The sequence below is a fragment of the Rhodamnia argentea genome, chromosome 1 (assembly GCF_020921035.1).
Source record: "Rhodamnia argentea isolate NSW1041297 chromosome 1, ASM2092103v1, whole genome shotgun sequence".
Classification (NCBI taxonomy): domain Eukaryota; kingdom Viridiplantae; phylum Streptophyta; class Magnoliopsida; order Myrtales; family Myrtaceae; genus Rhodamnia; species Rhodamnia argentea.
In genome coordinates, this window is record NC_063150.1 from 36,020,455 (window position 1) to 36,030,116 (window position 9,662).

Here is a 9,662-nt window from a genome sequence, read left to right on the forward strand (position 1 = left end):
TAGCAATGTGTCCCATAGATTGAGAAGATTTTTTTTTTTTTTTTTTGGGTCGAAATCGAGAAAATGTCAAAACACTTAAGGCAGATGTTTACAGCATAAAAATAATTGTATCTCAAGATTTCGTTTGTTTAGTGGAAAATGATTGCTGTGAAAAAAAATTCTTAAAAATAATTACTTTTATCGTTTAAAATAATTAGTCAATGAAAATGATTTTCATTATTTACAACATTCTAAATGTTTTTGTGCACAATGAAAATATTTTTCATTAATTCATTTTAGTAAGCGATACAAGCAATCAATTTTGAAAAAAAAAATATTTTTTTCAATCATTTATTTTCTACAAAACAAATGAAGCCTACATTACAACATAATTATCTAGGAGTAAATATCTTCAATTCTCCAGATGAAATGGCTAGTACAGGACAAACAGGACAAAGAAAGGTCAAAACCAATAGCTCTTCATGTATTTTGTGCGATAATTGTCCAAAAAATTCTAAATATATTGTATGGCGGCCAATTCAATCCTAAACATTTTAATTACTAAAAAAAATCACGTGAAACGTAATTTATTTTTTTACCAACATCTTTACAAGCTTATCAACTATTCAGAATTCTATCGTCATGGAAAAAAAATTCCCGTCTTCGGAGCGGAACAATATAATCATCCGGATTACATAATGAAACTATGATACCACACAATCCAGAAAAATGGTGATTTATATTTGGTCCATATACATCTATTGTCTAACCCAACTCATACTTTGTTTTTCTTTCCCATCAATCGTTGGCACCCACATGAATATATGCGAGTTTCTAAAATAAAGGATCCATTTGTTTAAAAGTAAATTGTTTTTGAAAGATTGTTTTCCGGCCTTTCGGTATTTGAATTAATCGATTTACCGAAAATATTTTTCATGGACTGGAAACAACACGCTTAGATTAGGGAAAAACAACTTTCTCTTTTGAAAAAAAGGAAATCACTTTCTCTAAATTACTAAATAAATTAAACCTCCCAATTTTAGTTGAAAATGTTTTCGTATTGGTTGATACAAATTAAGAAAGGGAGCCACTAGCATAAGCGTCGCTTTGTCATTAAGCATTGTGACTGTTATGCAAGCATTCGCAATTAAAAAAAGCTATGAGCTATAGTTTCAGAGGAAGAACACTGATTGCTGCAAAAGGGCTCTCTGTCTCTGTCTCTGTCTCTGTCTCTGTCTCTGTCTCTCTCTCCAAGCCATAAATAATAATAACAAAGGACAAAAAAATAAAAGAAAAAATTGACAGAAAAAGTGACTCGCGTGGAATTGAGCAAATGGTGTGCGAATGGCCGTGCGGTAAATTGTTTGATCGAATTGACGTCAGTCCTCCAATCAGAAGCAAGGCAGAAGACGAATCCCCAGAATCCGTGAGCCCCACGATTTATCAAATCAATCAAGTTCGGAAACATAGTCATTGAGTTATTTATGATCCAAGCTCGATGAATTGATTATAAGTTCTATAGTTATTAGTTTACAATAAAGATATACCTTTGTCATATATTCCATATATCACACTAGATAAAAAAATATAGGTCCACGTGTATGAATTGAAAGGGCTGCATATATAAATTAGGCATTGGTAGGTGACCTAGGGAGAAAATTTAGATAAGAGCACTAATTGGGGTAATAAATAATCTCATTAAGAAAGTTGCTTGAATTGAGATTTGCTTGATTTTATGCCATTTCAACATTAGTTAGTGCCTTGTAATTTTTTTTAAAAGTTGCACTAATTGGGTGATACTTCTCATTATAAGAGTATGAGGTTATTCGTCGCCCCATTCATCGCTACATCCTTGTCACAAGAACATCGCTAGCCACGGGTAAGGGCGTCGCAGCCCTCTTCGCCAACCATCGCCGGCCCCACCTATAAAACAAAATCAAAAGAAAAGAATAATAAATAACTAATTCATGAAAAATATCAAAATAATATTAAAAATTATCCATGCCAACGCCAACCATGCTATGTAGGATGGTCGGCGCCCACGTCAAGGATTTCTGGGCAAAATTTGTGGATTGACTAAATTGGCCAAACGTGAAAAAATTTATGACTCAATCAGGAAAATTAAAAGGTTTAAAACTGAATTGGTGAAATTACGGTAATTTTTTGCACAATTTTTCCGAATGTGGGAGATTGGGGGGAATATTATTTCTCAAACAGGGTTTTAGGTTTTTTGGCTTAGGTTAGGAAGATGGCATCAGTTGCATTAGCTTATCCATTTATTTCGCAAAAAATAAATAATGTAAGAAAATATATTTTTAAATATAATCGCTTGTATTCCTTAAGACAATTAGTCGACGAAAATAATTTTCATCGTCTACAACAATTTCTAAATGTTTGTGGACTGTGAATATATTTTCCGTTCATCCATTTTCATAAGCGATACGTGTGAAGAAATATTCTCGAGGTCATTCATTTTTTTCGAAAATAAAGGGAGTCTAAATTAGAACATAACTATTTAGGACGATCGCCTGTGTGTGTGTGAGCAGATCGGCGTTCTAATCTTAAGACGCCTGAAACCACGGAGTTACAAGCGGTGGCCACCGGAATCCAATAAACAATTTATATTATGAAAGGAAAAAGCAAACTCAAAATAATAATTTTTATAATTCTCTATTTTTTTTTTTAGAAATGAAGTATATGCGTATCATGTCATGTTCCGTCATGTTTCGGTGTCGGTGCTACTTGGCATTTTGAATCATATTCATATAATGGATTAAAATCTTAATATATTTTCCATTTTGCATTAATTTAATTTTTTTGTGATAAGTGCAGTAGAAGTCCTAAAACTTGTCGTAAAAGTCCAATTGAACCATAAATTTTTTTTAAAAAGTACAATCTCGTCCTAAAATTTGTCGGATTGGTGCGATCAAGCCCTTTTCTCAAGTCCGTCAAACAATGTTGATGCGGTTTTTATTTATTTTTTTACTCTCCTACGTGGCGTCTTACATGGCATTAAGGTTTACAATGTCATTTTGATCATAATCTCAATTTTTTAGCCTAAAATTTAGTTAAATTAGATTAAAAATAATAAGCAAGAATTTTATGAAAAACAAAAAAAAAAATACGGACAGCTGCCATTGTAGGCATCTAGGCAAAGGCCCGCGGCCCTCGTAAGAATCGGGAGAGGGCCATGACCCTCTCCTAGATTTGGGTGAGGGTCGCCGTCCATCCCCGATGCCCCATCGGCGATGGGGCAGCAGCCACATGCGGAGAAGGGGGCCCTCCATCCTGGATCTCTCTCTCTCTCTCTCTCTCTCTTTTTTTTTTTTTTTTCTCTCTCTCTCTCTCTCTCTCTCTGCTTTTAGTCTTTTTTTAGTTTGTCTTTAAAAAAATTAGATTTTTAACCTAATTTAAGTAACATTTTGGTGTAAAAATTAGGATTTGGATCAAAACGGCGTCGTTTTAGTGCTTTAGTTGACCTTAATACCTAGGACACCCCTACGAGAGAGAATAACAAAGAAAATGTTAGGTCGGCATTTTTTGTTAGTCAAATTGAATGGAATTAATGGAAGGACTTAATTGCATCAATTTGACAAGTTTTAGGATTTGATTGCTCTTTATGAAAGTTTTAGGACTCAATTACATTTTCGCGATAAGTTTTAGGACTTCTGCTGCACTTGTCCCATTATTGTTTGTTGTTTCTCTTTATGTGTGTGCTAAATGAGAAAGAGATGACAAGAAAAATATGCATGTGAAAGAAAATGTTTTAGGAGAAATGCAATTTTTTTTTACCAGGGAAGAAGATTAACAGCTAGAAGTAGTCGTTATTTGTTGTTTTACTTTATTTTAATGTTTTAAAGAAAGAAGGTTAACGACTATTGAAGATGGTCCAAAGAGAACATGATGAAAATGTCTTCTACTTATTTACCGAGCCCGAAATATTTTTCAACCTCAATAGTCCAGGGTTTTATCAAGATTTCCATAAACGTACAACCATGCATTATAAAATGGCCGACGTACCAGAATCATATTGTTACGTGACAAGAAATACGGAAAGTGTTGATAACAGTTAAAAAAATTAAAGGGATATATTCACTAAAGATCATAAAACTTGTCACAAAAGTGTAATTGAGTCATAAAACTTGCAAAAAATGTAATCGAGTTATTTCATTAACTTCATCCAATTTGGCTAACGGAAAATACATATGTGACTTTTTTCTATTATTTTCTCTATCATAGTTGTGATGATGTGGCTAAAACGACGTCGTTTTGATCTGAATATAATTTGTAACATAATTTATATTTAAATTAAATTAAAAAAAAGATAAAATTGAAATAAATCAAAATCAAAATCAACGGTGAAGGTTGGCCGAGGCCCGGCAACCTTGCGAACCAATGGCAAGGGCTGCCACATTGCTGGGGTGGGGCCGGGCTAGGGCCGTCGCATTGCTAGGGTGGGGCTGGGCAGCGACCACGCCAAGGCGGCCCTCAGCCCAATTTCGACGAGGATCGATGGCCCTTGCCCGGCCCGAGCGAGGGCTTGCGGGTCGTTCGGGGCGATCGGCCAGGGTCACCAGCCACCGGCCTAGGCTCGGTGATGCCTGTCGACCCTCGCCCCACCATCGCTAACCTTCCGGCGATGGCGGCGGCGACGGCGGCGCAGCGAGGGCGCTATAGAAACTCTCTGGTTCTGCTCTCTTTTTTTTTTTTTTGTAATTTAATTCAATCCATATTTCTGTTAAAAATCAAATTTGAATCACATCGTTTTGGACTTATCTTTCTTGTTTTAGCCACATTAGCGCCGGTATTTTTCGTTAGTCAAATTGAATGGGGTTAAGTGAAGGACTCGATCACATCAATTTGTTATGTTTTAGGACTCGATAGCACTTCTAAAAGTTTGAGGTCTTCGATAAACATATCCCAAAAATAAAAGAAACATGACCGGTGAACATACACGTTACTTAGAAATCATGTGAAACGTTTTTCTTTTACCAATCTTTTTAAACGCTTATGAACAATTGAGTCGTCCGAATTCCCTAATGGGAGCATACTAAGGGACGTTTTTTAGCTATAGTTTTGGTGGGAGAACACTGATTGCGGCGAAAAGACTCTCTCTCTCTCTCTCTATCTATCGATCGACCATGCATTATATTTGATAAAAATTATACATTATAAAATAATAATAATAATAATAATAATTCAAAAAATAAAAGAAAAAATTGAAAGAGAAATTGACTCACGTCACGAGGAATTGAGCTAATGGTATGCGAACGACGCTGTGGGAAATAATTTGCTCGAAATGACGTCAATGCTCCAATCAGAAGCAATGGTGGAGGAAGTTGAATCCCCCCGAACTCGGGAGCAATGAGATTATCTCATTAAGAAATTTGCTTAAATTCTCCATTTATTTTGTAAAAAATAAATCATTTTTAGAAAATATTTTTCGGAAAATCAATTTTCAGGAAAATGATTATATTTTCCCGTGTTTGGCTGAAATATGAAAAAGATCTGGAAAATATTTTTCATCGTTTGGTATGTAAAATTGGATTTGATTTTTCTCTGTACACTCCTTTCAATAATTTAATTTTTTTATCCTTATCTTTATTTTTTTAATTATGTATCTTTTATCTTTTTCCTTTTGTCTCTTTTCTATTTTTATTTTTTTTATTTTTGTTCTCTTCTTTCTGGGTTCGACTGTCGCCCACCACGACGGCCGGCCATAGGAGAGCTCAAGGCTCGGCCAATCCCTGCGATCTCGGGCTCACCCGAGGCCGACGAGCTCCAATCTCACCACGAGGGCACGATCGAGATTTGATCAAGTCTAAGAGGACCTTCCTCCGCAACTTGTCTCTGTCGACGGCGATGCGGTGGAGCTGGGTACGTGGTGCGAGGTCGTCGCTGCGGTAACACAAGCTGTTCAAGCTATTAATTAGGATTATGTTTGAAGTCCAGTCTCGTTTAATGGGTGATGGAAAACTTACTCGTCTCTTATCCAAAGAGAGAGCATGACCTGGGATTATTCAACTACTGACCCACCGCGTCATTCATTCATAATCTATCCCTCACAAAATCGGTCCAATGATCCTCGTCATCATTTATTGATGTGGTTCAACTACTGACCCACCGCGTCATTCATTCATAATCTATCCCTCACAAAATCGGTCCAATGATCCTCGTCATCATTTATTGATGTGGTATTATATTAACGACAATCGTGCTCGCCAGCTGATCACTCAAATAATAAGCCAAGCCCGCCTAAGAATGCAAATGACATGCACCAGTCGATTATATTAAACTATAATTGATCTTGCTGGAGTTCCTCGGCCTTGGACGAGCTCAAGCTCATTTGAATCGGCCGAGCCTTGAGCTTGTCGGACCGGGTCATGGCCGATCGTCGGGCTACCGGCTATCGTCGGGCTCCACGATTGGCAGAGGAAGAAGGAGGAACGAACCGCGCGAGAGGAAGGAGGAAAAAGAAAAAAATGAAAAAAAATGAAAAAAAGGAAAAGAAAAAAGAAAAATAATAAATAATAAAAGAGAAAATGAATGTAAAGGAATTGAGGGAGTAAAGATAAGAGAAAATGTTTGTCTCTTCTCAAAAAGAAGAAAAAAATTTCCTTACTTGTGGAGGAGTTTTTTCAATGGATGGAAATTATTTTCCTAGATTAACTTATTTTCTGAGAATCAAACACCGGAAAATCCGGAAGACGTTTTCCTGAAAATTATTTTTCGCGAAACAAACGGAGTCGCCAAAAATGATTTGTCTCGCTTCCCATTGGGCCCTATTGCTGGCGTGGCAAATTAAATCTTGGATGTCCATATCAGTTATCTCGTTTTGATCTGACCCTAAATCCTAGAATACATTTTCTTTTCCAAAAGTCAATGTTTCCCACATTTTTATTCTGGCATTATTTGAGGAGGATGATTGGTAGGGAGGAACTGTTGTTCGTAAGATTTTTTTTTTTTTTGGCTCAAAAGTTGTTCGGTAAGTTAAGCATTGACAATTTTTAATTAATTTTTAAAAAAATTTTATTCTAAAGTGAACAATTTATTAATAAATTTTTCATTTCTTTTTTATTTTTTTCTTTTCCTTTATTTTTTAACTCTTTTCCCTTTTTGCTTGTTTCTTTTTGGGCTATTGGCATGAAGAACCCTAAACTGGTACATCTATAACAAATTTACCCTAAACTAATTTTTTAATCACAAAAAATCTCAAATTAGTACGTATGTGATAAATTTACCGCAAACTAATTTTTTTACCATAAAAAAATCCAAACAAGTACACTTGTGATAAATTTACCCCAAATTGGTACACATATGACAAATTTACTTTCCATTAGTTTTCATAAAATTGAATTAATATTACGAAAAACTCTAAATTAGTATATTTGTAATAAACAGAGAGTAAAAATCTCAAACTAATAAACTCGTTAACTATCATATGTCATATAACTCAACAATTTGATGTTAAAATTTAACGAAAGCTAATGAAAAGTAAATTTATCACACGTGCACAAGTTTGAAATAAATTTATCACGGGTATACCGGTTTGAGATTTTTGTGGTCAAAAAATTAGTTTGTAATAAATTTGCCATAGGTCTACTAGTTTGCGGTAAATTTATTACGAAGTGTACAAATTTGAAATTTTTCGTGATATTAACACTTCCTTTTTTTTCTTTTCTCTTCTTTTTTCTTTTTTCCTCCGCCGGCCATCATCGAATCAGCGTCCACATAGCGATATGGACTCGGAAAAACATAAAACAAAAATTAAAATTCTAATAGCATAATTAAAATATTTAAAACTAAATGGATAAAATGTACAATAAGTCCAGAAATTTTTTAACAATTTTTCAATGCGAAACTCTGGTAGCAACGGTCAAAGAGATTGCCATGGTCGGTCATTTCTACATTTTCTCCTAAAGAAAGATAGATGGTCTCAATTACTTGACCTTATCATCCTTTCTAGGATTAGAGTGGACCGCTTATGGAGTGCATCCGACCCAGTCGTGCGTTTTGAATTCAAACTCGCCCCCTCCCTTTACCTAACCAATAGCAATGCGTCCCATAGATTGAGAAGATTTTTTTTTTTTTTTTGGGTCGAAATCGAGAAAATGTCAAAACACTTAAGGCAGATGTTTACAGCATAAAAATAATTGTATCTCAAGATTTCGTTTGTTTAGTGGAAAATGATTGCTGTGAAAAAAAATTCTTAAAAATAATTACTTTTATCGTTTAAAATAATTAGTCAATGAAAATGATTTTCATTATTTACAACATTCTAAATGTTTTTGTGCACAATGAAAATATTTTTCATTAATTCATTTTAGTAAGCGATACAAGCAATCAATTTTGAAAAAAAAAATATTTTTTTCAATCATTTATTTTCTACAAAACAAATGAAGCCTACATTACAACATAATTATCTAGGAGTAAATATCTTCAATTCTACACATGAAATGGCTAGTACAGGACAAACACGACAAAAAAAGGTCAAAACCAATAGCTCTTCATGTATTTGGTGCAATAATTGTCCAAAAAATTCTAAATATATTGTATGACGACCAATTTAATCCTAAACCCTTTAATTACTATAAAAATCACATGAAACATAATTTATTTTTATACCAACATCTTTAAAAGCTTATCAACTATTCAGAATTCCATCGTCATGGAAAAAAATCCCTGTCTTTGGAGCGGAACAATAAAATCGCCCGGATTACATAATGAAACTATGATACCACACAATCTACAAAAATGGCGATTTATATTTGGTCCGTATACATCTCTTGTCTAACCCAACTCATACTTTGTTTTTCTTTCCCATCAATCGTTGGCACCCACATGAATATATGCGAGTTCCTAAAATAAAGGATCCATTTGTTTAAAAGTAAATTGTTTTCGAAAAATTGTTTTCCGGCCTTTCGGTATTTTAATTAATTGATTTACCGAAAATATTTTTCATGAACCGGAAACAACACGCTTAGATTCGGGAAAAATAACTTTCTCTTTTGAAAAAAAAGGAAATCACTTTCTCTAAATTACCAAATAAATTAAACCTCCCAATTTTAGTTGAAAATGTTTTCGTATTGGTTGATACAAATTAAGAAAGGGAGCCACTAGCATAAGCGTCGCTTTGTCATTAAGCATTGTGACTGTTATGCAAGCATTCGCAATTAAAAAAAAGCTATGAGCTATAGTTTCAGAGGAAGAACACTGATTGCTGCAAAAGGGCTCTCTGTCTCTGTCTCTGTCTCTGTCTCTGTCTCTCTCTCCAAGCCATAAATAATAATAACAAAGGACAAAAAAATAAAAGAAAAAATTGACAGAAAAAGTGACTCGCGTGGAATTGAGCAAATGGTGTGCGAATGGCCGTGTGGTAAATTGTTTGATCGAATTGACGTCAGTCCTCCAATCAGAAGCAAGGCAGAAGACGAATCCCCAGAATCCGTGAGCCCCACGATTTATCAAATCAATCAAGTTCGGAAACATAGTCATTGAGTTATTTATGATCCAAGCTCGATGAATTGATTATAAGTTCTATAGTTATTAGTTTACAATAAAGATATACCTTTATCATATATTTCATATATCATATAGGTCCACGTGTATGGATTGAAATATCTGCATATATAAATTAGTCATTGGTAGGTGAACCTAGGGAGAAAATTTAAATAAGAGCATTG